Source organism: Triticum urartu, chromosome 5A, assembly GCF_056163025.1.
Source record: "Triticum urartu cultivar PI428250 chromosome 5A, HENAU_Tu73, whole genome shotgun sequence".
In the NCBI taxonomy this organism is placed as follows: Eukaryota; Viridiplantae; Streptophyta; class Magnoliopsida; order Poales; family Poaceae; genus Triticum; species Triticum urartu.
This window is the reverse complement of record NC_141877.1, coordinates 294,361,133-294,366,920: the sequence shown is the minus strand read 5'-3', so window position 1 is coordinate 294,366,920 and position 5,788 is coordinate 294,361,133. Positions and strand designations below refer to the sequence as shown.

The 5,788-nt window shown below is 47.2% G+C and overlaps 1 long non-coding RNA gene across 1 annotated transcript; it reads right to left on the bottom strand.

Moving 5' to 3' along the window:
• Positions 1 to 511: 511 nt before the first annotated feature.
• LOC125555900 (uncharacterized) lies at positions 512 to 4,641 on the bottom strand. Its single transcript, XR_007304943.2, has 2 exons — positions 3,925 to 4,641; positions 512 to 1,177 (listed from the first exon to the last, which is right to left on the bottom strand). It is a non-coding gene; the product is annotated as an uncharacterized LOC125555900 (long non-coding RNA).
• Between the last annotated feature and the right edge of the window lie 1,147 nt (positions 4,642 to 5,788).

Genomic DNA, 5,788 nt, shown 5'->3' with positions numbered 1-5,788 from the left:
CAAAACGGTCTCTTATAATAAGCAAAGCGTTCTTGAGGGTACACGGGAATTTCATCTAGTCACTTTCACCATGTTGATTCAATTCGTGTTCGCTACTTTGATAATTTGATATGTGGGTGGACCGGTGCTTAGGTGATGTTATTACTTGAACAAACCTCCTACTTATGATTAACCCCCTCGCAAGCATCCGCAACTACGAGAAAAGTATTAAGAATAAATCCTAACCATGACATTAAATTTTTGGATCTAATCGGTCCCTTACGGAATAACGCATAAACTAGGGTTTAAGTTTCTGTCACTCTCGCAACCCATCATCTAATAGCTACTCCACAATGCATTCCCTTAGGCCCAAATATGGTGAAGTGTCATGTAGTCGACGTTCACATGACACCACTAAGGGAATCACAACATACACACTATCAAAATATCAAACACATATCAAGTTCACATGATTACTTGCAACATGATTTCTCCCGTGACCTCAAGAACAAAAGTAACTACTCACAAGTGATAAACATGCTCAAGATCATAGGGGTATTAAATAGCATAATGGATCTGAAAATACAATCTTCCACCAAATAAACCATATAGTAATCAACTACAAGATGTAATCAACACTACTAGTCACCCGCAGGCACCAATCTATAGTTCCAGTAACAAGATTGAAGACAAAAGATGAACTGGGTTTGAGATGAGATGGTGTTGTTGAAGATGTTGATGGAGATTTCCCTCCTCGAGATGGGAGAGTTGTTGGTGATGATGATGACGATGATGTGATGCCCCCGATTCAATCGTACACTAATCATACATGCAAAGGTGTACTATCAAGATCAGGGACTCATGGGAAGATATCACAACACAACTCTAGAGACAAATTAAAACAATACAAGCTTTATATTACAAGTCAGGGGCCTCGAGGGCTCGAATACATAAGCTTGAATACAAAGAGTCAGCGAAACCAACAATATCTGAGTACAGACATAAGTTAGACAAGTTTGCCTTAAGAAGGCTAGCCCAAAAGCAACATCGATCGAAAAGGCAAGGCCTCCTGCATGGGAGCCTCCTAACTACTTTTGGTCGTCGGCGGCGTCCACATAGTAGAGTACCCTCGTGGTAGTAGTAGTCGTCGTCGACGGTGGCGTCTGGTTCCTCGGCTCTACCATCTAGTTGCGACATTCTAGAAGAAAGGAAAACCGGGAAAAGAGGAAGCAAAGCAACCGTGAGTACTCATTCAAAGTACTCGCAAGCAAGGATCTGCACTACATATGCATCAGTGTCAATGAAATGGGTAGTATCTGTGGACTGAACTACAGAATGCCAGAAGAGAAGGGGAAAGCCTAGCCTATCGAAGACTAGCATCTTCAAGCAGCTCCAAGCATCTTGCAGCATTCAGAAGAGTACAGAATAGCATAAAGTAAAGTAGTAGTAGTGTTATCAACCTCGGCCAAAGATCCTTTCTCGACTCCCTACGAGAAAGCAATCCCAGAGCCATACTATCCAGTTATCACCTCAAGTATCCAGTTCTAGTTGTATTGATCGGGATACAACTCCGAGTGTCTGTTCTAGTAGGATAGGCTATCGATAGATGTTTTCTTCCATGCAGGGGTGCACCAACTTACCCACCACGCTCGATTAACTTCGGCCGGACACACTTTCCTGGGTCATGTCCGACCTCGGCCAAACGCTACGCTGCAACCCGACCTAGGCTTAATAGAGAGGTCGGCACGCCGGACTAAACCTATGCCCCCAGGGGTCTTGGGCCATCGGCCCGGGAACTCCTGCATGTTGCGTGGGCGGCCGGTGAGTAGACCTAACTACCTCCTTAAAAAGGCAGGTGCTTACAAGTCCAACCCGATATGCGCCGCTCAGTCGTATGACGCCTATTAAGCTTAGGCTAATGCATACGACGCAGAACGCCCATACTATGTCCACGTGATGGTTAGTGCTATCAGGCCAGAGGCCCCTCGGATCAAATATCCAAACCGTTAGTGTGTTGGTCATGCGGTCACGAGCAGAGACTCACGAAAGATGTGACCCCGTCGCCCAGTCTCGAGGACTTGCGGCAAGGGCTAAGAGTGCCCGGCCATGCCTCGTATTCAACTCTCGGGTACCCTCTAGGTCAACCCGTATCCACATCACTCGCGGGTACCCCTCAGGGTCGACCCACCTTTCCAAGTAACAGTTGTAAAGTCCAAGTACCGTGTGTCCAAACATCAAGGGGAAAACCCGAGGAATCACCCTCGGTGAATTCCACTCGATGTAATCATCAAGGTGAATGTAAGAGGAACCACCCTCGAGGTTCACACTTGAGGGGTTGCACGACAGAGTCGTGTCGGGAGTGGTTAAGGAGGAATCACCCTCGATGACCACGACCAAATAGCTACACTACAAGGTTAACATCAGAAGTGTTGTCGAGGTACCACCCTCGACAGTCGATAGTAACTCTACAGAGTCGTACAACTAAGGGGGGTGATGTGCGGTGTCGGGGCATGGACGTTGATCACGTTGATCGAGTCATCGAACATAAAGCGGGGCAACTTGGACAAGATGGGGGTCACTGATGGATCTCTAACCAGCCTATACTAAGCAGTTTAGAATAAGCAGGTAAGGTATGAAAGCAGGTAGCAAAAACATGCTATGCATCAGAATAGGAGCAATCAATTACAGTAGCAAAATCTAATGTAAGCATAAGAGAATAGAATGGGCGATATCGGAATGATCAAAGGGGGGGCTTGCCTAGAAGCTCTGCTGAAAAGGAAGAAGTGTCGTCGACATAGTCGATCACAGGGGCATCATGGGTCTCGGGGTCTACCGGAAAGAAGAGGGGGAAGAAACAATAAATATAAAGCAAACAAAGCATCATAAAGCATAACATGGTAATACGCGGTGCTTGGGCTGAACTAACGCAGTGCTAGACGTTGCAGACGGAGAGGGAAACATCCAGAGGGGTTTTTCCGGCGTCTGGCATTTTCCGGACAGATGAAAAGAGAGGGGACGGTTCCATGTTCAGCATGCTAGGGGCATGTGACAGATGAACGGACCACGTATCCGGATTCGTCTTGTCGTTCTGAGCAACTTTCATGTAGAAAACATTTTCATCGGAGTTACGGTTTAATTTATAAGAATTTTCAAAGTTTTAATCGTTTTCTAAAAAATTGGTTTTATTTTAATTCGGGTTGACCAAGTCAATTTGACTAGTCAAAACAGAAAAGGGGTGACCCACATATGTCATTTTCTATTAGACTAACTAATTTAATAACTAGTCTAACTGAACACATGAGGCTACTTAGCATAGATTAAACTAGTTCCTAATTAGTCCACAAACCTAAACTAAAATTAGTCCTAAACTAATCCTAGCTAATTAGCTTGAACTAACAGGGCCGGCCACACACCCAACACACACTGTACGCATACACCCCACACACACACACACACTGCACGCATACACCACACACACACAGCACGCACACTCAGCCATGGCCTTGTCCATGGACAGCCACAAGCGGCGGCATAGCAGCGCAGTAGCAGCGTTGAAGCTAGGCAGCAGCAGCAGTGAGCAAAGCACCAGCAATGCAAGGAGCAGAGTAGCGGCAGGAGCAACAACGCAGCAGTAGCAGCACAAGGAAAAGCAGCAGCACGTAGCAACAACAAGAGCAAGGGCGGCGCTTACGGGCATGCGTGAGGCAAGTCGCAGGGGCGCAGGAGGTAGCAGCACTAGGTGGGGCAGGGGCGCGGCGACCAGCCGACGCGTGGGCCGGCGCGCTGGTGGGCATGGTCGTGGCGCAACGCGGGGGCAAGGCGAAGCCAGGGAACCCAGGGCTGCGTGAGGTGACCGCGTGCTCACGCGAGCGCGGGCGTGACAGTAGCGGAGCCAAACAACAATAAAGTAGACGGGAACAAAGGGGAATTAGACAACAATCTCACAGTGGTCCTCGTTGACGAGCTCAGGAGGTCGGGGAAGTGCCAAGGGAGGAGATCCGAGGCACGGCGGTGGTGTCCGAACGCGGGGAAGTACTCGATCCCGACGAAGAGGTGGGTCCCGGCTCGCGTTCTGCAGCGTAGAGGAAGTAGCCGGTGGAAGTGAAACTCCGGGATGCATCGGAAAGGGACAAGGGAGACGGTCACCGCGGTGGACGACGGCGGCGGCGATTGGAGGTGCTCGAGTGGAGAAGAAACTGAGAGAGAGAGTCGCGAGGGAGAGGGGAATAGCAAGCTAGGGTTCGACGAGGGGGCTCGGGTGGGGGGGGGGGGGGGGGGGGGGCGGATGGCCGGTCATCCATGTCCGTGGACGCACTGCAGCCGGCCACCACAACCTGGTGAACAGGGGAGGAGGGAGGAGGCGTGGTGGGCTGGGCTGCACTGTGGCCACTAGGGCCCAGTGCAGCAGTCGCAGATTCCTTTTTCCCTTTTAAGCCTTTTCTTTTACTGTTTGACATTTGCCAAACCTCTTTGCATTAAGTTGGGACACCAAATGATTTTTGCTTTGAACTAAACTTGGCACATAATTCTAGCACAATATCTTGAGATGGCACAAAAAGTTTGGGGGCAAAAGGAGTTGTCTGACCACCTTTTGAAATTGAAAAGGGCAAATTAATTCCTGCTAGGCCATTAATAATTTCCAGGGCCATTTTGGGAATTCAAAAGAGGTTGGTTCAACACGACAATAATCAGGGGAATTTATAGAATAATGTGAACATTTTAGTTTTACTGTTTGAAGAAGTAAATATTTAACTTTAATTTAAATTTTGAAAATCGCTCTGATTTTTGGACAAGTGGCAAGTTGCATAGTAATCATGATGACATGGCCACCATTAGAAGTAGATCACTGTAGCAATATTCTCGGGGTGTTACAAATCTCCTCCACTACAAGAAATCTCGTCCCGAGATTTAAGAGGTGGAGTAAGGGGGAAAGTTTGGTAACGAAATTCTAACGAATGTTCTCGTTCTTGGTTGCTCTTCTCGAAGGTGGTCCCTTTTCATTGATGTCTTCATTCCTCTGTTCCAAATCATTATGATGAAGTCGTCATCCTTTCTTTTGGATCTTCATCGTACTTCAGAAAGGACAAGGGGTAACCTCGGAAGAACGGTCCTCCACAATGTTGCTTATCTGGTAGATAACATCAGGGAAGATGGCGGAAAGTAACTCTCGAATTGAAAGTTAAGAAAATAGCGAGAGCAAAGTCAGAAAGTTCCAAGAGAGGTTTTGAATGAGCAGGCAATCGCTCGATGCCTAATCAGAAGGAGAAAAGGGTTCAGAGCAACGAAAAAGAAATTGTGTTTGATACTAGAGTAGATCATCTGTAGGAAGGTGGCTCGTGATTTTCATATGAAGCTAAGTGTGAGGAATAACTTTGGGAACAAGGGTGTACTTGAGAGTCAGGTTTCGATCCTGTGGAACTATGGGTTATGGGCCCACCATGTGGGTTAAATGTAGAAAGAGCGGTGACATCTAGCACGGTTATGATAGCAAGGTATGTCAGAGGGTAGTCTGTCAGTTATGTTGGCAACAACATTGGTACCAAGGGCGAGGGACGAAGAGAACCATTTTCCTGCTTGTAGAATGAGGCGGACCTATAGGCATTGTTCTCGTCCTTCGTTGGTTACCGGGATGCCGTCAGCAATAGTAACAGGGTCACACTTACAGAGTTGTAAACCGGGGTGTTTACATAAGCAGGGAATTATTTCTGCTTATAACATATATAGATCACGAGAAAGGTTAAACAAACCAATGGAAAGGAAAATGTGTTTATACACAAGACTTAGGAGCGTATATTTTCCCAAAGAAAAG